The sequence below is a fragment of the Sinohyriopsis cumingii genome, chromosome 3 (genome assembly GCF_028554795.1).
Source record: "Sinohyriopsis cumingii isolate HCF-2022 chromosome 3, ASM2855479v2, whole genome shotgun sequence".
NCBI lineage: Eukaryota > Metazoa > Mollusca > Bivalvia > Unionida > Unionidae > Sinohyriopsis > Sinohyriopsis cumingii.
Window position 1 is genome coordinate 129,392,821 of NC_142963.1, and position 25,640 is coordinate 129,418,460.

The 25,640-nt window shown below is 35.5% G+C and overlaps 1 long non-coding RNA gene across 1 annotated transcript; it reads left to right on the top strand.

Annotated features, from left to right (window-relative positions):
• The first annotated feature begins 18,559 nt into the window (after positions 1-18,559).
• On the top strand, positions 18,560-24,430 carry LOC149803831 (uncharacterized). Its single transcript, XR_016420261.1, has 2 exons — positions 18,560-19,603; positions 21,528-24,430. It is a non-coding gene; the product is annotated as an uncharacterized LOC149803831 (long non-coding RNA).
• Positions 24,431-25,640: the final 1,210 nt, after the last annotated feature.

The following is a 25,640-nucleotide window of genomic DNA, read 5'->3' on the forward strand; positions in this document are numbered from 1 at the left end:
ATATATACGGCAACCTTACCATTGCTAATTGGCGCGTTAAACCTGATCCATGACATCGATAACCACCTTGCTTAATACCTAATACAACTTCCGTCTTTATTAATTTTTAAACATTCTTCACTTAGAAACGGCTTGTCATACAATATGGACCAATGCTGAGGTGAAGACATAAACAACATACAGCTATCGACATAGGAATGAGGATGAACTACGGACTCGTCTGTTGCGATGTATGCAGTTCCAAATGTTCGTCTTATATGCATATCCCGCTATGTCGCGATTGTCAATAACGATAACACAATGAACTAACCATGAGTGTTAAAATTTCGATAAGAATAGTAGAAAAGATTATTTGAAATGTTACTTCTTTTATAACAGTTAGAAGGTAGCAGCATAATACTTGTATTTTATTTATCTTCACACCAGCAATGATTAAGCTCATAACGAAAGTTAAAGATTTCGTGCAAATTATAATTAGGGTCAAATTTATAAAGAGTACGAAGCTCTTTCCCGCTGCTGGTGTCATATGTGACCGTTCTGGCCCAACTGACTGTCTTTGCCTGGTAGGCAAATTAGTCGTTTGCATTCTAACAGTCAAAGCTAATTGCACTAACCGAAGGTCATGACCACCTTGATGTTTAGTGTGGCAATACATTATTAAATTATAGACACAATGACCTGAACAAATTGCAAACATGGGCCTGATCCCATTGATGTCCTGAACAGGTTCTTTAAGATTAGTAAGTCTCGAACTGCAGCGTAACAAATCTGTTAAGCGCATATTATTAGTACATGGCCAATGGAGAAATCTCAGCGCACCAAGATACGTATATGCGTTTTAGGAAAAGGAATTTGGCACATTGGATCTAAGAGGCATTAGAGGGGAGTTAATTTGGCACATTGGATCTAAGAGGCATGAGAGGGGAGTTAATTTGGCACATTGGATCTAAGAGGCATTAGAGGGGAGTTAATTGGCACATTGGATCTCAGAGGCATTAGAGGGGAGTTAATTGGCACATTGGATCTAAGAGGCATTAGAGAGGAGTTAATTTGGCACATTGGATCTAAGAGGCATTAGAGGGGAGTTAATCGGCACATTGGATCTAAGAGGCATTAGAGGGGAGTTAATTTGGCACATTGGATCTAAGAGGCATGAGAGGGGATTTAATTTGGTACATTGGATCTAAGAGGCATTAGTGGGGAGTTAATTTGGCACATTGGATCTAAGAGGCATTAGAGGGGAGTTAATTGGCACATTGGATCTAAGAGGCATTAGAGGGGAGTTAATTTGGCACATTGGATCTAAGAGGCATGAGAGGGGATTTAATTTGGCACATTGGATCTAAGAGGCATTAGAGGGGAGTTAATTTGGCACATTGGATCTAAGAGGCATTAGAGGGGAGTTAATTGGCACATTGGATCTCAGAGGCATTAGAGGGGATTTAATTTGGCACATTGGATCTAAGAGGCATTAGAGGGGAGTTAATTTGGCACATTGGATCTAAGAGGCGTTAGAGGGGAGTTAATTGGCACATTGGATCTCAGATGCATTAGAGGGGATTTAATTTGGCACATTGGATCTTAGAGGCATCAGAGGGGATTTAATTTGGCACATTGGATCTAAGAGGCATTAGTGGGGAGTTAAAGTATACTAATACTACTATTTAGAAGGCAACTTTGACCCACACACAGCAATCGTCCTTAACTTCGGCAATTTGTTATCTAAAGACATACGAGCTGTAACGGCCAACACCTCTGATAGCACGCCTTGGTACTTATCTACCCTCTGAGTGGGTCTTTTTATGGATTACAAGACAGTTCTTGACTTTATTTACTAATTCAACTCAAGTGAATACATGCGACACATTGATTGATGACGCTTCATACCTGAAATTTTTCAACCTCCAGTTTATAATAGTTCTCAAAAATTGTACACATACTATATACGTATATAAAACGTTACCCACTTTCGACTGCCATAGTCCACGACTTCTCGCTGCACAGCCTAGTCTCACTCACTTCTAAAACCTTTCTAAAATTTTATCCTATATCGGTACTGATAATGAATGTATTCTGTGTTCAATGTTTGCCAGTAGCCCCATGACTTAGTTCTTTAACATCTTATTTTCTGTGTGGTTCGTCTTTGGTAGTATTCATATCATCGCAATGGACAACCATCCCAACACCTTTATACGAGGAAAGCAATGGACGCATTTGATAAAGAATTTCGTAATAAGTATTTTGGGTTTACCTTTTATGCTAATTGGATTTACTTTTACCTTTGTGTATGTTGCTAAACCGTTTAATGTCTGTAACACTATTATAGCTGTATTTCCGTTTCATCATTAATGTTCATCAGATATGCATTTATATATGCATGATCATTTGTAAAGGTATGGTTTTTCTCACCTTTGATTCCTGTACTTTTTATTTTTCTTATGCTTTTGATTGTACTCTTCGTAATACACGGAGGAAATAAAGATATCAATCAATCCTCATGTAATACGTCATCTAACGACATGATTGCACAAAGAGAGAGAGAGAGAGAGAGAGAGAGAGAGAGAGAGAGAGAGAGTTTAATTGGATGGCACTAAGCCACGTGTTCATATAATGTTTCTTCTTATTACATACCCATTTAATCTTACATGGCTTATATGGCGTTCAATGCAGATGTTCAGATCGTAATTCCGTATCTCACACGTAACATTTCCGTATCGCGCACCCAGCCTGGAACAATTTTTACAACTGGAAATATTCGGTAATAGTCCTCTTATCGGGAATGATTTATTGCTATACTGTTTATGGACTTTCCACGGAATCTAGACCCAAATTCACCAATGAGGCGCAAATAGACGTATAAAAATGGAAGAATTTTTTTTTTTATATATAGAAACAACAACTTTATTCGTCTATTTTACACAGAAATATCTGAAATTTAAACTGTAAAAATTTCAGCAACACCAATTGACCGATATTTTGTTCATGTTTACTCACAAATAAAGTCTCAAAACCTTAATTCTCAAGCAAAATACATACGTTACAAGAGATCTTCTCTTATTTGAAAGTACTTTGTTATGATTTACGAATAAAATTATGCCGTGAAAATGGTTGAAAATTGTATAATTAGGTATTTTGCGATAATTTCACATACATTTAATTCAAAATATTATTGCGTTTTCTATTATGAGTTAAGAAAAAAGACAGATAAATGTGCGTAAAGTAAAATGAATCTTCAACAGCATTTCTCGTATTTTAAATTTCATTTAAATTGATGATAATGAATATTCAAAACATCGAAAACATTTTAAGTTGTCAAATTAATACCATTCTAATCATAACAGTTTCCGATTCAAAATATAAGCACGAAAGTTTAAAATGTGTATGCCTTTTTGGTCACTCCAAAAATATAACGTATGTATCAGATACACACGACAAGAGACTATTCATTAAATGTATAATTGTTTTCACTCAGTTTTCTTGGTTCCCTTTTGGTCATTAAAATATGGCATGAAATTATTACAAATATGTTTGATTAACCCTATTAAACACGTACATTCGTCATTTTAGTATTTTTCTTCTGTATGTGACAGCTGAACATCATCATTATTCACATGATCACTGATCTGATATAATCATTATGACTTATTTTACATTTTATAGGAAAAATGATTACAATTTTTATGCTTAATCAAGTGAATTCCCGAAATTTTTAAAATAAAACAAAATGACTAATTTATTTTATAAAATGTTTTTGTAACGTAGAATTGTAACGTATGTATCATAGTGTAAAACACGGAAATATTTTAAAGTTCAAACAACTGTTTTGACGCATTTGTTTCAGAAATTTATAAGGGAAATGAAAAGAATGACCCATCCAACTATCGACCCATATCTGTTCTATCCGTACTTTCAAAAATTATGGAAAAACATGTCAGCAAGCATATTTTCAGATATCTTGACAAGTACCAACTCCTCCATAGATCACAATCAGGTTTTCGAAAGAATCATTCATGTCAGACTCCAATGACAAAACTTATAGACCAATGGCTATTAGCAGTAGAATCAGGTGAACTTACTGGTACAATCTTCATTGATTTTAAAAAAGCATTTGATTTGGTTGATCATTCGGTGCTCATTAAAAAACTTTCAGCCTACAAGTTTTCTCCAAACTCAGTTGCCTGGTTCACGTCATATCTCACAAACAGACACCAGGTTGTTTGCACGGGTAAACATATATCCGAACCAAGTCATATCTTAAGTGGTGTTCCTCAAGGATCTATATTAGGGCCTCTTCTTTTTCTACTATTTATCAATGACTTAGCCTTGTATCCAGCGCACGCTAACACAGATCTTTTCGCTGACGATTCGACATTGCATTTATCTGATAAATCTCTAGACTCCATTAAAAATAAACTTCAAATCGACCTCAACAATATATCAGTCTGGTGTCATCAAAACAAAATGCATATTAACATCTCTAACACGAAATGTATGACAATTGGAACAAGGCAGCGTCTATCTGCTAACATGGATTTACTTCTAACTCAAAATGGCTTAGACGTATCTATTGTCAAAAATCAAAAACTTCTTGGTATCTATATTGATCAACACCTCAGCTGGAATGCGCATATCGATCACTTATGTGCAATGGTAGTCAAAAGAATAACTCTATTAAAAGTGCTTTCAAAATTTCTACCTCCACAATCACTTGAAATTTATTTTTCGGGTTATATACTACCACTGATAGATTATGGCTGTACCATATGGGGAAACACATCAAATTATAATCTGTCCAGAATTGATAGACTCCAGAAAAGGGCAGCCCGAATAATACTGGAACTTCCTGTTATGACTCCCTCAAATGTTTTGTTTTCACGTCTGAAATGGCAACCTATACAAAAACGTATTCTATATTTTAAAGGAATTATGACATACAAGTCTTTAAACGGTCTTTCTCCAGATTATATCTCTAACATAACTGAACTAAGATCATCGAATACTGAGCGTAATCTCCGATCGACGACTAACAACGATCTCCAGATTCCTTGGTCGAAAACCAATCATTAGAAAAGCTCATTTTCTGTATCAGCACCTACTGTATGGAATTCCTTACCAATGAGGATACGTAATTCAACTTCCCTTGCTTCTTTTAAAATATCATTAAAGAAATTCCTTCTAGACCAGCTGGAATGACATATTAAAAACTCTGAATGGAAAACTTAAAAATCATATCCATAATTGATATATATTTGTATGTTTCCCAGTATAGTCACACATAGTCATTCATGTCAAATCTGTACGAATGAGTGTGCGACGATACATGGTTATGTGTATGATCTTCTATTTTTATTTGTTTTTATTACAAAAACTGAGGACCACATGGCAGATGGGCAGATGGGTTAGCCATGACCAAATGTGTTATCCTCGTTAAAGATAGTTTATTATTATTATTATTATTATTACAAAACTGCATTGCATACAAGGAGTTTGTTTTTAGAAGATTTCGTCATCTTGTGGTCAGATATAAATTTTCAACATCTGCATCGGCTATTTTACTTGGTTTTATTCCTTAGGTGCTGTCAACAGTCTGAGTTTTTACTCAGTCGCTCAATTTTCGTATTTTTTGTCTTTATCTTACGTCTTGGGTTTGAAACGTCAGATTTCAAAATACCTATATTTTTGTGGGCACGCGCAAGAGCCCTATGCCTGATCATCTGCAAATCTTTTCCTTTGTTACTTTTAGTAATAAATGGTATCCTTACTTTTATGTGATCATTCTGCTCTTCGTTTCTTGGTGCAGTACCACTCTCATACCCACTGGTATGTTCACTTATGCTTTCGTTGCTTTCTTCTCTTTCTTGTTTCTCAGCCGTGAAAGTCTGTCTTAATTTATTTTTCATGTTTCTCACCTCCCTTTTCTTCTTACTTACTTGTGATGATGGCATATATTCAGGGACATCATTTCTACTTCTCTCTCGTGTGTGTGTGTGTGTGTGTGTGTAAAACTTGATGGGGGGGGGGGACTTGACGGGCGTGTTAATTTTCGTATTTAGGCTACAGCAATTTTACAGCACATGCAAATTCAGGGGGTCCCCCTCTACCTCCCCCCCCCATGACGTTCCTGCACATAATATAGCCTTTTCCTCTTTGCCTAGCTCTCTCTTTTTGGAGGAACTTCGGACTTTTAGCCTTTTGGCGTTCCCTGTAGGCCTTTTGTATATCCTTTCTTGTTTTGGCCATTCGAAAATAAACAAGTGTTATGTATATTTCATTTAATTTATATTGGATTTAATTATTACATGTTAAAGTAATGTAATTTTGTTTACTGGAATTTGGCATTTTCCAGAAATCAGTTTGACCTGATTGTTTTGTCGTAAACACCTAAAGCTGGCCCAGTTCCCGACCTTGATTCAGAAATCAGTGAATCAAGTAAACAACTTTCTATTTTTGTCTCATTCTTCGAGTAAAATGATTGGTTTTTGTCAAGGTCATACTGGGAGTACGTGACTCTATTTCAAAATTCTGGTTTTACCGAAATTGCACAAAGTGATGTTTAATACCGATTTTTTATAGAGAATTTAGTCAGTTTGGGCTTAAAAATACTTGATGTCGATGTGTTCGTTTTGTTGTGACCAGTTTGGAGTTAGATTTTAATTTTATTCAAATTATTTGAATTCTAAATGATTAATTCGTTTTCCTGGAAATGCTTTAGTGCTCGTACAGAATTCTTGGAAAAAGATATTTCTTTAAATTTTATTCTGAATTCAAACACCGGAATATTATTGTCTGTGGAATAACAAAGAAATGTAGACACAATAGCACTATACTAGCTATAATATACGCCATCACCTTCCATTTTTGATTTTCGTTGGGACTCGAACTCAAACTTCTTTAGATCATTATTTTATTAGGACTTCTAATTTTTAATTCTTGGATTATTCGTGGATTATTATCGTGTGAAGTATTGAGCATAGCTGAAATTAATTTTGTTTATAAAAATATTTTCACTCATGGTTTGTTTCTAGTTTACTTTTGCATTGAATTTTTTTCCTGGTTTGTTTATAATTTACCTTCGCACTAAAGATTTGTTCTTTTTTATGCTAGTCCTTCAACCATTAGTTACCGAATATACTCAAGCCATTCATAGTCACTTTTAAAACTTTACAAAAATGTATCCAATATTAATTGTGTTTTTAAGAATAATTGTATAGTAGAGCTCTAAATTGAACTCATATTTTACACTGATAATCATTTCTGTTCTGGATTAAGTTTTAATACATACGTTACGCTCTGTATCAGCACTTTATACACAGTTATTACATCGCTTATAAATAAGGAGGTCACTAATTTTAATGTATGATATCTACTCTTTCTTTTTCACCGATTCCTGTCCAATAAAAACGTACGTGTTTTAATTGGAATAGCTTACCTATAGGTGGGCTTTAGTACATAGAGTATATCACAATTTTACTGACTTGTCCTTGTTTTATTTGATGTTTTCTTTTTATTGAGAATTGAAAGATGGCGGCATGACACCTTTCAGCATGCAAAGTTGGTCGGCTATCATCACGTGTTCCGTTGTTTAGTATATCTTTGTCACGCATGTGTCGGTAACGTACGTATGTTTAAGCATTATTTGTGCAAAATTTGTTAAAATATTAATTGATAGATTTATCAAGATTTTATTTTCTGGTATATATAAAACATGATTACATTTTCGAAGGGTTTATTTAATTCTTTGATTTTGATTTCATATTATTTGGACCAAGTAACGTAAGTATCCCATATGTTATAACCAATGAACATCACAACATAAGGCACGTAAAAAATTATATGCATCAACAATAGCCATTTATTTCTTGTTGTTTTTTATTTATTAATAAAACGTACAAGTGAATTTTTAGCGCCTTTAATACTCCCCAAAACCCTCGTTTTACGCAAAAAATGCCGTACATAAAAACGGGTTACGTATGTATCTTGACCTTCGCGGTCTACATTCTGAAGTCTCCATAATGAATGTTCAGGGTATAATTATTCAAAATTTGCTTTCAGATTTCTCAAAGAGTATACATGATTGATTCAGAGACTTTTTAATTCAATCTTCAGTTTTATTTTTCATCTTTATCTGACAGAATTGGCTCGTAATTGCACTAGCGACAGTAACGTAGGTATTGATATACACCATTTGGGTTGTGATATTTTCAGATCCAAGCTTTATTTATTGTTTACATTGATTTTTTGGGGAATGATAGACGTATATTGATATAGCAAAAAGGTATGCATGAAGCAAAGAAACGTATATAACGAGTTAACGTGTCAGCGACATTGATTTGTGCCTCATTAGTGAATTTGGGTGTCTAGCGTCGAGAAGTTAGAGTTAGTTGATGTTGAAAACTATTTTGGACAGAATGTTTGACAAGGAGTAATCAGATGAAGCTGGTTGGTGTACAAAGTGACACCAAACATGAGAGAGAGAGAGAGAGAGAGAGAGAGAGAGAGAGAGAGAGAGAGAGCAGTGGCGTCACTCGGGTTGGTGTCACCCAGTGCGGTAGCTCATGGTGTCACCCCCATGGTCCTCCTTCCGTAACAGACCATACAGAATCCTTAGTAATGTCATTTTTGTGTCACCCCCTCTGATGGTGTCACCCGGTGCAGTCCGCACCCCCCGCATCCCCCTAGCGACGCCACTGCTGTGCCTGCTAGTCATGTATTTAACTATGATCGGTTATCCGCTTATGAAATCCGACTAGACCGAGCAGTGTGTGCTCTGTAAAATTTGTAATTTTTCATTTTGGTGTCACCCCTCTGAGATGGTGTCACCCGGTGCGGTCCGTACCCCCCGCACCCCCCTAGCGACGCCACTGAGAGAGAGAGAGAGAGAGAGAGAGAGAGAGAGAGAGAGAGAGAAAGGGGGTGTACTTTGCAGCTGAAATATTGCATGGAAAGTTTTACAAATCCGGAGTTGGAAAGACTCAGGATGTCATATCAAGATAAATAAAGGGAAAGTAACGACGGCTACATCATTTGAACTTCAAATGAGTTAGCTAATTGCCACAAAGTGTTAATTTATGGGCGCAACAACTTTAAATAAAAAGTTCTATAAAAAAAGAACAGCAAAAACGTCTGAACCCGTTGATCTCATTCCCATCTACATCAAAGGATGACATACAGGAGACATTCCACAGTGTAAATCATCTAAAATTCCTAAGTTAAGCAAAATCCATTTTAGCTTCAACGTTTCAAAAAGTCGGTCTACGGAATATTTTTTTAATGTTTTTTTTATGAGCAAGTTTAAGTTGAGGAACTTTCAGTTATTATTAATATTACCGAGAAATAAAATTTGTTGAGTAAATCTGATGATAAAACTGACAAACATTTTCAAGAAGGTCGATATATCGCGGAGAGTAGCAGCCATTTTGTCTGATGGAAATTTGGAAGAATTTCTTCTTGTTACAATGTTAATACTTTTTTGTTACTGGGGTACACTCAGGGAAGTGTATGTTTACTTACATTTTAAATTCTTGTGACTGTTCAAGCAGAAAATAAAAAGAAGAAATCAGAGCAATACTGTTAACATTTTCTTCTCAAAAAATATCCAAATGAATATTTAAAAATCTAGTCCGCATGTTAGAAAAAGGAAACAACCGAATCTTCTTTTTTCTTAAAAATATATGCTAATATATCACGCTTAAATTGAATTCATCAATAATTTATTGTATTTAATGAAAACATAAAAATAATGGCTGAAAGTACCGTAAATGAGTAAGCTTTGCATATAAAATTCAATGTATTTAATTTAATTACTGTTAGTCTGTGAAATTTGCCCAGAAATTTGCTTGGAAGTAGATTGTGTTTATTCAGCTAGTAAGGTGTAAAAAAGGGTCACTTACTGGTCCCAAAAATATTTGGACCTATGTTTCATTTGAGAAATAAGATAAAATCATCTTGCCTATGACTGCGGTTTAAATCCATTTACATACCATACAACATTTTTAAAAATTCAAATCTAAAGAGTAAATAACCATATCTGCAATGCAGACAGACGGATAAGGCAACTACACGGTATAGTTCTTATCCATGCGACAGAGAAATCTGTCTGTTTTGCTAACCTTACTTTTTATCTCTCAAGTCTGGTTATCTCAGACCTGTCGTCTTGCTCATGGTGCCTACGCGCTAGGAAATACTTTTAAAAATCCACCATGTCTTCTGCTGTGCCTGACGGAGATGTTATAAAATCCAATAACAACAACAACAGATATATAATAAAGAGAATTCACTCATAAAGCAACTTAAGGTCTCTCCAACTTTGAAAAAAAAAACATTCAAAACATTTTCACACACACACACACACACAGGCCGAACTATTTCATACTCCGGACACAAAGGCAATACACATCACTGGCCACACACTGGCTATTCTAACCTTGTCGAACACCCACAATTAGCCCCAGCTGAATCAAATATAATAATGTGATTGCAAATGTAAACATATGTATTTAGCAACAAGAGTGGTTCATTCATCAGTCCACATGCTATTCCACAAAAAGATTTTCTTGTAGCGTATCATTGCACTAACGATAGAAACACTTGCCATATTTCCAGGACAGAAAATATAAATTTCCAAGAAAGTCCTGAATTAGACATTTCTTGATGTCTCTACACACTTCGTTAGAAATGTACCATGTAGGCATATTGTACTGCACAGTATCGTACCATTGCCTAATATAGAACGTTTTCCGCATTAAAACTGATGAAAGTTAAAACTTAACATAATAAGTTTTATAGTCTTCTTAATGCGCAGTATTTGGAAAAACAAAAGCACGTGGCTCGAGACGCTCAATGCACAATACTTTCAACACATAACAATTATAACATTTTTCGGGATTTTGTCCCCTTTTTTAAGTGCAGCGTATATAGCTAGATTATGCTTAGATAGTTATTCATAAAAGAGTGCAAAACCTGATGACCTTTATATAGAGTGAGAAGCAATAATAATAGTACCTGAAAATACTGTATTTAGGATCTGCTAACTAAATTGCAAGGATGCAGGGCTATTTAATTTAGTTGGAGAAGATTGGGTGAGAAAAATAATCTATGTATAGCCTCGTGGGGGAGACAAATAATATAACCCCATGACTAGGATATCCTTGTCTCGGTCTAAACCCTACCATAGTCTGTATCTCATGGGTTATCACCCTTTCGTAAATGAATATTTTCAAAGTGTTATACAATATATTTCATAAAACGTAAAATGATTAATTCATTTTTAAGTATACATTTAAAAAATCGAAACGAATGTTTGAATAAAAAGGGGATATGTAATAAATACAAAACTATGTAAGTGTTTTTGTTTTTTTTTCGAGTAGAGGGAAAGAATTCGTTTGATACGGCGTAGGAACACTCGTCTTGGCCTGACGGACTCGACATTCCTACGCCGTATCAAACGAGTTCTTTCCACCCACTCGGAACAAACCACATATGTAGTTTTCATATGTAGTATAGTCATTCTTTATGAACAACGGTCACGAAGTTATTGATTTTCACGTGATGTCGTAAAGTGAAGTTCTTAGCTCCATGCACTTGCAATGCCATTTGTACATTTACAATTGCAAGCTTTTTCTAAATGATATAATAAACAATTTGAGATTATTGTTTCTATGAATATTAAGTTTGATAAACCAGTAAACCTATCATATTGATTCCTCTTTGTGTTGTTCAGTACAAGGCTTGCTGGTTCATACAACGTCTTATTATATACTTCATAAATAGTTCCATTAGTTTAACGTTATTGATACTGAACTATATCAATGGGAGAAAAATGATTGTACAGGTTATATTAACTGAGTATTTAAAAATATTTGACCCGAGGCCATGTGTCGCTTGTTTTTCTCTGGCTACTTGAAATTCCATAGTCTTTAATAAATTTAGGTTCATTCAGTGTTGAATTAGAATCACCCCGTGTACTCGCTCGCCTCCATAGTAGTAAAGTGACGCGTATTACTACGCGGTGTTCAGGTTTCATTCATTAACTGAACGACGTGTAAAGGGGTAAGGTGAAATTATATGCATTTGCAACATGCACAGTGGAGATAATGTTGGCATATATCTATGTTTCCTTCATGTAATGTGACTGAAATTTTGTACATATTATACTAGTGGAAACTTTACATAATCTAACGACACAAAAAAATGGCTGCTTGTATGTGTGAAAAAAAGCAGCCTAAATTAGTCCAAAGTACACTAACTTTAGCAGTTATTAAATAGGGACAACGAATTTTCCCAGATTAGGCAATACAGCATTTGAAACTGCAATGAAACTGCATTATGTTATGTTTTATACATAATACATAGCGAAATTGAAACAGTAACGTTATTTCAACGTTTTATTGAACATTGAATATGTAGTTCATTTTATTAAAGAAACATGAACACCGCAGAGTAAAATACACACTACTCAACTACTATGGAAGCGTATGTATACATGGAATGATTCTCTTTAGCAGTGAACCAAACAAAGTTTGTTACGGAGCATGGAATGTCATGTAGAAAAGGAAAAAAAACACAAGAATGAACTATTAACATTAGGAAAAAATGACACAATACCTCAATGAAAATTGAGGAGATCGTTACGAAAAGATAATCCAGAATAATTTGGTGCAAGTGTTTTGTTGCGATTTTCTCAATCTTGTTGCCATGGTGGTTGGTAAATTAGAAAGTGCAGCGTGAGTCGTGATTATTGGCAGAGTACTGTGGTTCATCGGTCTTGGATAATACCTTCAAAAACGACATACCGATATATTTTTTTCGGGGTCGCTTGTGTTTCATTAAATTCCTAATACAGGATAAAACAATGTTATTCAGAGTGGATAAAAGTGTACTGTTTATATGAAAGAGAAGTTGCTGCCTGATACATTTTATCAAAGATCAGATGATATTTTTCCAGAAAATTGGTTGATCTGAATCATTCTTTTCATAAACACCAGGTGTCGGCCTGGATGCTGACCATGATTAAAAATTAGTAAACAAAGTTCTATTTTATTTTAAAATGGTTGGTTGTTGTCAAGGTCATGATGGGGCTTTGGGTTTAAGATGTAAACAACTTTTTTATTTTTTTAATTTTTAGAGAAAATTATTGGTCTAATCAAGGCCATATTCTGTGTACGTGATATAAACATGATCACGTTACACCCCCCCCCCTTCTGATTTCGCAACTTGGGGGAATTTCGAAACTGCGTCTTATGATACAATATAACCTTTGTTTTAGAGAGGTCTCTCTCAGTTTAGGGCTGTTTACACTGATGTCAAGTTAGTTTGTTGTAGCCAGATTTTGAGCTTCAATTTTCTTCAGATCAGTTGGATTTCAAAAGGATTAATTCTTTTTTCTCTGAAAAGATTTTGAGAAGTGCTCCCACAGAAATTTTGGAAAGACATTGCTTACAAATAAAATTTGGATTTCCAACACCGGAGTACCATTATTTGTATTTCTACAAGGAACTGTAGATAAGCACAGTACTGACTACAGCATACGTCATCGTCATCCATCTTGGATTTTCCATCAGGATTCAAACTTGAAATTATTAGAACATTTGTTACTAGGACTTTTGCAAAATAATTCGTAGATTATTCTTAGATTATTTTTAGATTTGGTTATTGAAACCGTAAGTTCTTCTCCTTTTTTCATTTTTACAGAATTTTCCAAGAAAATAAATTATTTGTTAAATTTTAAAAAGCTTGTTGTTTTCACTCTTTCTGTGCTACTGTTTATTCAAGCCTAAACACGTAACATGGTTCATAAACTCCTTATTACATTCTTCCCGCAAAAATTTGCCGTTTCTTTGGATATGACAAAGTCTCATGATATGTGATTATTTTTCATAGCGCATGGTTATTCTTCGTGTAGCATGGCTATAACATCAATGACCGTAACTTGACAACATAACGATAAATCCTCAGTCGTGCAGTTGAAATGTCGTTTGTATAATTCTACAGCAATATGAAATGCAAGTTTGCTTTCTAAATCATATAATAAAACCATTATTGACATTTAATTCGATTTCATTCGATGAACATGCAATCTTATAAATCACTAAAAGTGTTCGTACTGGATTCCGCTTCGCGTCGGTCAGTACGAGGTTCACTAGCTTTTAAAACTTCATATTTTCCTCAACAGAGGTTTATAATTGTTTATTATTACACGATTCCCATGACAGATAGTTCTTCCTTGGATGGCACAACGTCACCTGTCGCATTGTAATGACGATATGTATGCTACGTCGTAATGTTATGTGTCAAACAGCTCAAATAAAACTTTGGACAGTTCTAACACAAATTAAATTGCAATCGGTGTTGTCACTGGTTGACAAAAAAAAAAGAAAGAACACAAAAAACATTCTCTTCAACAGTCTATAACTGTATCGCATATGACTTAATATGTATCAGAGAATGAAAGACCACCTCTGGCGGGAATCATGTATTAAATGTCTTATTGTGGGTCGAGACCTAATTCGTTTTATAAGTCGTTAGGTGCAGCTATGTTATACATGTATAGGGAAGATACTATTTATCACATTATGGACACGAGATATGGACGCACGCCAGTACAGGGTCTTGTCGAAAGGCTAGGCAGCAGAAACACTGATTTAAATTCGTTTCGGGTCAGCTTCTAATTGGTTTCGGGTCAGCTTCTATCAGCTTCATCTATCAGACTACGTTACCAAGACATTAATAGTTTATTAGCTGATTTCAGGTAGCGTGGTGGAGAGGTGCCATGCATGCCTAAGTGGAGTTTGATTGCCTTGGCAGAAACCTGTATGACATGCAATAAACAACGAATGGTTAGTATTGTTGATAACGGTCGCTGGAATGAAATAAATAATTATACCTAATGGTAGTCGTGACATGCGTGATTACAACCGTGTGAGAGAAATAAAAAAGAAATATGGTTTACTTGAAAGTATTATCTCTACCAGGCATGCACAAATGAAGACACTCATTCCTGCATGCTTAAAGGCTGGCTCCATTTTGTATACGTTTTTCTTGAAATAGTAAACAGTGCAATTTGCAATATTTGCTCATTGCACAGTTTGGTGGATCCGGAATACAGACACGTGATATCAATTTCCAATTTGAATGTCTGCCTTGGTTTGGTACAAAAATGTTGCATATATCCAACATATCTGTTACATACTTGCATTCATGAAAGCTTCTTTCTTTCGCCAAGGATTTTGCATGAACTGCAGTATAATGGGCCGCTTGTTCCTACCTAGCATGTTCATATTTCAAGAACCTTAGGTATAATTAATCCCGGTTTGCCTACATTTATCAATTGAAAATGCGAAATTTTATGTTTGTCTATCGACAAAAGATAGTGTATATTTCATCAGGTTTCAGTGAGTCAGCAAACCGGGCAAAAGAACAACACAATTATTCATTATTTGACTGAGAAGGATTTATCCCAACGGTATCTTCATGTTATAAATCGTAAATTGACGACCAACTTGACGCTGTGTGAAGAAGTGGTATCACTGTATGTCGATGTGATCGTTTTATATCATTACAAATAATGCAACTATTTACATTCTGAAGGGGGAGAAGATTTAATTATAGGTTTTTACCTGCACAGATCTGAAAAAGCTATATACGACCATCAGAGGCACGTGGATTCTCCCGTGGTAATGCATACTATGTAACCAAGTAAATCCTGCAGATCATTGTGGTTAAGGAGCCTTTTCGCCCACTTTTCTCCTGTCCTTTATGTAATGAGTCAATTTGGGCTCATTTTGCAGAGTGCAAATTCGTCGTGGACGAATACCGGTAATAAACGATGAACATATAAGTTTATAAGACGTTGAACCATTTGGAGCCCAGCAGCTAGGCTGGTATTTATTTGATACAATGTGAACAGAGACCAAGCACACGTAAAAGACATGGCATTAGTAATATTTAAAAAAAAGATATAGTAAATATTGGTATCAAAATACGTCTATTGACCAGACTGAATACCTTCAATGACGCGATTGACGCTGATCATATCAGGCGAACGTAGATTGAAATGATAAGTACGGTGTATTTTACCATGGTACACATCCCCTTATTTGGTTATCATTTTGCTGGCGAAGTCAAGCAATTAAAAATATGTCAGACGGACAGTGACTGCCTATCGGGTTCCATCTGGGACTTATTTACCCGAGTTTGTCTCTACCTTCACCAAAGGTTAGCAGAGTAGAGACGCTTGAGTTGAGACTGTCTAAAAGATTACAATTTTAGTCACTTGATTTGAACTGAAGTTGCCCGAAGCGAATTCCATTAAACGAACAATTGTTAAGGAAGACAGAATAAACGAAACGCGAACATGTTCCAGACAAAAGTGTGGACGAATAACCGAACAACAGAAATAAAAATTAGATTAAAGCTGTCACTGCACATAATGCTTGCCGGATTCCGATGCTAATTACGGTCTCCTGGGAATTTCCTGCGCAGACACATGATTGAAATAACCCTTAGAGTTAGAAAGTACCATCCTCGTGTTTCTCTGATCAAATGTTACAATTTTTTTTTTTTTTTACAACTATGTCTTATTGTCTTGTATAGGTTTTGAATATAATTACCATCAAGCAGATTATCGATCGAGAAAGTTGGTAACTGAGGATAGGTAAATATTGATTGTATATATCAAGGTCTTAGAAGAAGCTTGAACTTAAACCACATTCTCTTCTACATTAGTTTTCAAAATACTTTATTAGGTGTAAGCAAGCGGTACATGTATTCTTATAAACGGATATCCGGTCTCATACGCCATCTAGAACGTTCTCCACAAACATATCCTAAAGGCTATTCAACTGGAATTTTCACCCTGAAAGTTAGATTTGGATATATAAAAAATTATGCTATGCATAAAAGCTACTCTTTATTGCAAATATTAATTACTACACGACGTGAGTGCCTGTCATAATGATATGCGTTTGAATTCCTTGAATAAACAAGAAACATGTAAGGGTATTTCTGACCCCTGCTGTTTCTACATGACCCGACTTTTCTACTTGTTAGGGTTACTGTGCCGCACTTTTTCCGTTAGTGGAATGAAAATCTTATTTTTTAAAAAAAGCTGATGACGACAGAAACTGACTCAAGTCAAATGAAACAAATGAAATAGACTGAAATGAAATAGAGAGAAATGAAATAGACTAAAATGAAATAGACTGAAATGAAACAAGCGAAATAGACTGAAACGAAATAGAAAGAAATGAAATAGACTAAAATGAAATAGACTGAAATGAAACAAGCTAAATAGACTGAAATGAAACAAATGCAAAATGAAAACGAATAAACCAGAATGAAAAATTAAACATAATGTACAAAATAAACGTTTATCAAATACAAATGCAAATGTCAGATCAAGAAACAAAACACGAATGAGAGAATAAAACACCAATATGAATGAGCTATATTTACATAAAACAAATTCAAATCAAGCATCATACTGAAAATGAAACAATTAAATAAACAACAGAAAGGTTAAAGAATGAGCAATATGTGTATCATCCATGCACAAATACTACTGCCAAATGAACCAAACGCTACAGTCAAATAATAAACATTTTCAAAAGACGAGATGGTGCCACTGTGCTGTGTTACCCCTTAAATAACTCTTAATATATAAACAAACATGGCCATTGTTGTCATATATCGTCGGAAACATCATCACGCTAATTCAATAAACAGTATGTTTGGAAAAAGAAGAAAGAAAACAAGAGATCGGTCTCCAGTCTGGCAAGCTACGACGTCGAAGGGACGATATGGTCGAGGTTACCAAGTGATTCTACAACTTGCAATGGAACAAACAAAATTATTGTAAAAGACCAAAAATATGAAATGAATAAATCTCTACCACAAAAGAAGAGTTATATTTTTTCAGGAAGTTTGGCTTATGATAAAGTTATTATGTCTATATAAGGTAAAATATATTGATATTTTTACACTAACCGGACTTTGACCACCCTGACAGATAACAGAAGGTTTTCGCGGTAATTCGCTTTCCAAAATAAGGCGTGTAATACCAGATTTGGATAGTTCACGATACAGGTATTCAAGGCGCCGTTTTAACTATATGCTTTACGTTTCCCTTATATGGCACACAGAAGAAACGATAATCAAACCGAAAATAGGTACCAGATGAACTATTGCGAGGGACAATCCACCAGAAAATTTCGTATGAAGAATATTTTACTGGTGCTACTACAGAAACATTCCGCAATACTAGATCAAAATAAGAAGACCACTTGATTTCTATAAGGATAGTCATGCAATATCTTCAAACTTTCTGACAGTATGCTGAAAAAGCGCCGGTTGTAAATCAATCCCAGCTGCTCCAATGATACTTATAGGAACGTTTTCGTACCCCGTCCACAGGTAGGGGTACTTATGTTAGTAAATACATTTTGGCGTCTAAACAGTTGACAGTCTGTAGTTCTTACAGGGTTTTTTCCTCCACCAGTCTATATTGGCCGCCATTTATAACCTATTAAGTGCTGAAAACCAGAAACAAAAAGAACAACAACAGTTGACTGTACATGTTGAAATGTATATTTACCGATAAACATGTATTTCACGCTTAGAACTGACACCCACAACGACGAGTGCCCCAGTGTAGATGAATGCCGCATGTCCGTTGAATTCCGTCCAGCAACACAGGCTGACAGAAAATCTATATCACAAAACCATATATTTTTAGTTGGACAATCTACGGGTACGTGACACAAGTTTATTACTAAAATCAGTAAAATTCATGAAAGTAGTTAGTCTGGCTCCCTGCTTAGTAAGCTCCCAGCGTTGCACTCTGCTATATTAGAGAACCAGACTAGAAAGTAGTATGTTCCGAGTGAGACAAAGTATTTATTACATGTCCTCGTAGATACACATACAGTAAGAAACAAGATTTGTAACTCTAGAAATTGCAGTTTGTCATCTGGCCATTGATTATCCACTGGTATTACAGTAATCATTGTAAGTAATCGATCCTTCAGTTTACGGTGGAGAAACTCTCCTTTCCTTTTCAACGAGTTATAACACATCTTTTGCGTCAAACTTGAGACATGTCAAGAGCCAAAGAATGTCAGATTTATGTAAAATGTTATCTCTTGTCAGACAGTGTTGTATCTAAGTGCATCTATGAATACAGGGTTGGGGCTTCAACAGATTCTAAATTAGGGAGAGACAAGAAAGTACAGGTACGAACCTTTTAAAAAACAACAATAGCATCTTTTGTGACTGAGCTGTAATCTGCACTGAGGCGGAAGTTAACAAGGCTTGGTGGCTCTTTTACATGGTAAAACTGTGAACTTACTGAACTGAGATGGACAATAACGAGGCTTCGCGGATCTATTTCATGGCAAATCTGTGTACTTACCGAACTGAGATGGACGGTAACGAGGCTTCGTGACTCTATTTCATGGCAAAACTGTGTACTTACTTAACTGAGATGGACGATAACGAGGCTTCGTGGCTCTATATCATGGCAAAACTGTGTACTTACCGAACTGAGATGGACGGTAACGAGCTTGATCGCTGTCTCTTTGCAAAGCTGTATACATAACTGGGACGAAAGGTAACAAGATTGGGCGAAAGGTAACAGGGCTACATCGCTCTATCACAAAGGGCAGCAGAGAATTATGACAGGGAAAGAAAGTATACTTGACTTGACATGAAAATTAGACTATGGTAGTGATATGTAATATATTTGTTGCAATGAACAATATAAGTATACTGATTAATTTACTTGAAGCAGTTTTTCAATCTATAAAGAAGTTGAAGAAAGCAACAACTAAAAGGAATGTGACCGGGATCTTAAATAAGGGAAATTCTACAGAGATATGTAGGAATTTGAAACTGAAGGTCCTAAAGCATTGTTTCTCCAGAAATAGGGGTCCAATGTGTTAGAAAACTAGATTAACAATTTCCAGTGTTAAATCTTTTTCACGCGGAGAACTAATCTTGTATTCGTTGGACACGTATTTATATATTAACGGAATTGATCGCCTCCTTCTTTGCGTCTCAAAAGTTATAATTTGATAATTGAGAGTTTATGATCAAAACTGTTGATCCTGGAAGCAGGAACTATGAATTCAGGGAGTCCTGTCCAATGTGGAATGTGACGAACCTTCAAGTGTTAACACTTAAATATGTCAGGTTTTTTGTATAAAAAGTTGATTTTGTTATGTGTTTTTTGTGTGTGTGTTTATCATCATTCTTCACGACATGATAGTCCATACATGATGGCCAGCATATTTGGAAGAACCATCGACCTATGGGAAGTTACTGGCAAGTTTTCTCACATACACACGTTGGGCGAGTCGAGACTCGAACCTTCCAGACTGAGGTAAGATGTGACTGATCTGTAACGGCGAGTTCCTTAGAATACTCGGCCACCCTATGTCACTTCAAAATGGTTGAAGGGAAAATAGAAATGCGAGGAAAAAAATAAAATATAATGTCCTTTGAGATGGGATAGTCCATGTAATGCGTAACATACGTTCTAGTTATTATATAGACGTGTCACATCTTCTGGTCATCATATATGACAGTTTTCGTCCTTATTTCATTCTATCGATCGATAATTATACAGCAGACGAATATATGTTATGAATACATGTGTGAATGCTATACCACGAGATGTATAAGTCATTAAAATTAAACGAGGCTTACTGAGTTTCCTTTTAACGAAAAATATTTATAACGAGTGATATATCAAAGATACGGTTTACTTCCTATACATAAATTTTATTTATATCTCATACACATATTTGCATTAATAAATGAGTTAAGATTGACAACAGGCATCTGTGTATTGACAGAGTGAATTAACTTTTTCATACCCCTGCCCCCCCCCCCCAGTGTGTCAGCTACATAATGTAGTTCTGTACCATTTACGGCAATTCACAATCTTCCTCGCAAATTGACAAGTTGTTTCATGTATGTTTTGAAATTCTATCCGTTGTTTTCAGGTAGAGTCACGACATTGTGCACGCGTACAGGTCTGCCATTTCGATTTCCTAAAATATATAAACCGGCATCTCGATATTAAATCGTACCATTGCAATGCCAATTTGTGGTATGTTGGGGTGTCCTGATTTCTCAAGTGTGCAGAAAGATGTACGATTTTTTAAAACGCCATATATTATCAAGGATCAGGGAGAGGAAACACGAAAATTGTTGAAAGAAAGGCGTCGATTACGGAAAGTAGCTGTCGGTAAAAAAACAAAACAACAACATCAAAACCGAGGTAAAGTGGAGATGAATGATAGTTTGCTGTCAACATTTTGTGGGTGGCATGTTTTGACATTTACTTTAAATTAATTTGATTTAAAGTGTATTCTCTTGTGGTGTATAAAATTATATTTGGCAATATTTTTCTTCTTAAAATCTTGTGTTAGCGAAACTTAAAGCAATACAACAACAATTATGACCATACGTCTCATTGCTTTTCTATAAAACTTTAATAAAGTTATGTTTTTACTATTTACTCTTTGCAGGTGTAGAAGATTACATGCATGACAAAGACAGTCCACCATGGCTGCCATTTTTGCATCTAGGTAACCGCGATATTTCTTCGCCGGTACTAGATATACCTTTAGCCAATGACAAATTTAACAGGGCTAGTCAGCGCAAACATAAGAGGGCAATATCAGATGAAGCTTTCTCACTTCATCAATTAAAAAGAAACACAATGAGTTCAGTGAAAGCATCAGTGAACATTTAGCATATTCTGAGAATGGTGCCATGACAATTCTACGCAACGTGATGCTGAATGCAGTGAATCATTTCTTCACCTGCCGATAGAAGCTCAATACAATTATACCAGAATCCAAACAAACCTTACCACAGAAGAAATTTAACAACTAGGGGATGACAATTCAAAGCTCATTGCAAGGGATTGTACAGCCATAAGTCTTATGATAAGGATACTAAAACAAGATGGTTTCATACAGGCATGCTAAAAGTTGAAGTTTTAAAACTAGTCTTTAACTTAAATGAGGAACACATGAGTAGCAATATACAAAAAAATTCAAGAGAGAATGAGTTTCTATCGTTTATGTTGAAACGTGGAATGAATTATCTTTGCAAAGACATGGCATACCAACTAGATGTTTCTGTAGCGACCGTACAAAGAAATTTCCATACTGCCTTCGATGTACGTCAAGCATTCTGAACATTTTAGTGCAGTGGCCTACGCGAGAAAACTTGAGAAAATCAATACCTATGCGTTTTCGAAAGGAATTTGGGGAGAAGGTTGTCGTTGTATTTGATTGTTTTGAACTTGTTATGGGCAGGTCTGGTAGTGCTCCGATCAAGGTATACGTATAATTCAATTATAAAGATAAACAGTCAAGTATATAATAGGAATGGCCCCTCAATGTGCATTTACTTTTGTTTCCGAAGGTTCGGGTGACAGATTATCTGCCAAATACATTACAGAAAAATCTGGTCTTCTTGATAATCTGTTGCCTGAAGATGTTGGCACGGTTGATAGAGGGTTCAGCATAGAAGAAGCAGTGAATTTCTTTCGACCTGAATTAGCTTTCCAAAATCACAATTGCATCGCCAGGAAGTTATGTAGAACGAGAAGTATTGGTCTTGTTTTGAGACTGTTTATACTATTGTAAAAGCATTGTTCCCACTGAATTCATCAAGCTAAGAAGTGGATAAAATATTCAAACTATTGACGAGACTTTGAAAATGGCATGTTGTTTAAGAAATCTGTGCACTTCAGTTGTTTCCGTTGATTAATTGAAAATAAACAGATTGAACCTATGCAGTGGATTAATAAGGGTAAATGATGCCCGGGGCGATTACGATGACCCAAAGTTTTTTTTGGCCCCAAGACATCTGGCGCCCATGATTTTAGTGCCCCAAGACCTCTAGCGCCCGGGGCAGCTACCCCGTCCGACCCCGCCCGACCCCTTCCCCTCTCCCCGTTAGAGTGCAATTGAACTTATGAATTATTTTGCATTGAAATTGACACTGTCTGTCGTCGATAGTAAGCAGCATTTTATTTATATTGATTAAATGAATATGAGACAAACGCATGACTTAAGCAAGAAAAAATGGTTGAAATGAAGAAAGCAGAGCACTACAAGCACAGCATGGTTAGCTTCTTGAACACTGAACGCGCAGCCATTCACGTGCCAGCTAGTAGGCCTATTTTAAAACGAATGGGAAATATAAACAAAGCAAAATGACGAACCAACAAGAGGTATTTCAAACTTTAAATGTATTTACAGTTGATCTCAGTCATTATTATGCTTTAACATTGTTAACGACAATATAATTATTTAGATCCTCCATTTCTCGCCTTCGCCTTTCCGTAGGTCCGTTTGACGGTAAAGTTTCCTTTTGTTCAGAGGTGGAATGACACCGTCGCATGATGCAGGTGAAAATTCGCTGCGCTCGCATTTTCACGGATCTTCGAGCGTACCTTACCGCAATGCAGTAGTCCAGAGAGAGAGAGAGAGAGAGAGAGAGAGAGAGAGAGAGAGAGAGAGAGAGAGAGAGAGAGAGAGAAGGGGGGGGGGGAGTTCATTTTATGGGGTTACATCAAACCTAAATTCTTTTTTTCCTCATCACTACTGATTTCCATGAATTTTGTCCCTTATGAATGAGAGAGAGAGAGGATTTCGATGAAAGTGCAGACTATCTTTAATTCATTCAGAAAACGAGGAAACGTGATATTTTCCTCGTTAATTCTTATGTCAGTAATGATTAATAAGTGGAAATTCATCCCTGACAGAATAGAAGCGATAGGCTACTGTTGAAACAGTATTTATATATGCGTATTAATGCGCTGAGTGGATCGCAGATTGGTATACCAACAGTAATACTATATCAAATTGCTTGATATCTTCACTTTAAAACTATGTTACTTTTAATGTGGTTGGATGTATATATATATATATATATATATATATATATATATATATATATATATATATATATATATATATATATATATTCGCAGTTACTTTGAGGAAGCACCGATCTTACGTCGCAGTGGTTTCTCTGTTGCTTTGATAAAATTCGTTATCTAATTTTCGTGATTGGTCAAATGTATTTTGTGCGTGGATGAAGTATATGTTTGTGTTTTTTTTAATTGTTATTATTTTATTTTCTGTTTGTTTAACCTGTTTGATATCAGTTTTCTTTCCTTTAAATATCGTTTTTGTTTAGTTTGGCTTTTGACTGTGTAATTCATGTTTATTTTTTCTTTTGATATGTGTGTTTGATGAATACTTGTTTTTAATGTGGTGTTTTGATTATTTGTTTCTTTTATCAATTTAATTCATTTTCGTTTTACATTTATATGCCTCATTTAAGTTTTGCTTGTTTCATCCGAGGTTATTTTATTTGATATGAATTTAGTAAATGTCGGTCATCATCAGCTTGGTTTGCTGCTTTTTAGTTTGTTTTGTTCCACTAGTTACATCATACAGCTTTTTATGTGTTTCGTCTGTGCCTAATTTGATTTATTTGAATATTGATCCTTTTGTCTGAGCTTGAATATTTACCTTTAACAGCTATGCTTTCTATTTTAGCTTTTCTTTCTTTATTCGAAATTTACTTATTTGTTTTAATTTCATGCTTTTGGCGGTGATGGTCATAACCGTTCACGTTGTCTTTCGTATTTTATGCAGACATTACCACATCTCTGCCTTGTGCAAGTTGTAATCGACATGGATAACAACAGTTACCCCATGTCCCAAGATCACATAACTTATGCACTCTAAGGGGGTGGGGGTGGGGGCTGGAGGTGTTGGTGAGGTTAATTGGCGGATTATACCTTCTTGCAAGGTGTCCACTTTATTTGGTTATCGTTATCTGGAAATTGATCGCCCTCGGTGTTTTTACCCCGATCTTGTAAATATTAATATAAGTGTGAAACTTATAGATGGAATAAACAGAGATCTGAGCAGCTATATAGAACAGAATAAAACGAGCCCCCGTACATGAAATACAACAATTTAATCAATCACATAAACAACTGTGATAATACGTTACATTAGGAAGATACACTTCTCCTTTGAAATAAATTATATTCGCCGAATTTCAAACACAAATATACTTTTATAAATAACCGATCTGTTTTAAATGATAGAATTGGTTCGTCACAGATTCGAGTGAATAATCGAAGTCATTGCCTTGTACAACTTCATAACCTGCTTATTTCCGGTCCACTCCAACTTCACTGTGGCTGTTCTTCTTGGTCCTTTCGCTTTTATCTTCTCCAAACTCTTTATTGTCTCGCCTCTTTCGGCCCTCAAACTGTGTGTGTGTAGGTGGATAAGTAAGTACGTAGATACGTAGATGGATAGGTAGGCACGTGGATACGTCAGTGGAGCTATTTCCCTTTTAAAAATAAACAGAGAAGCAACCTAAATCTTCTGTCAGATATCCTACTGGGAATAGATCATTACTCCCCTCTCGTTATGTCAGATATCGTCCTATCGGAATTCAAACAGATACCAAAGGCTATCTGGTCAAGCCAAATATGGCAGACCATAAAAAACCTAGTTTCATAATATTAATGTACTTCCTAAAGGCTATTTCATCACTGACTGACATTAACATCAAACGAGACATAACAGTTCCGT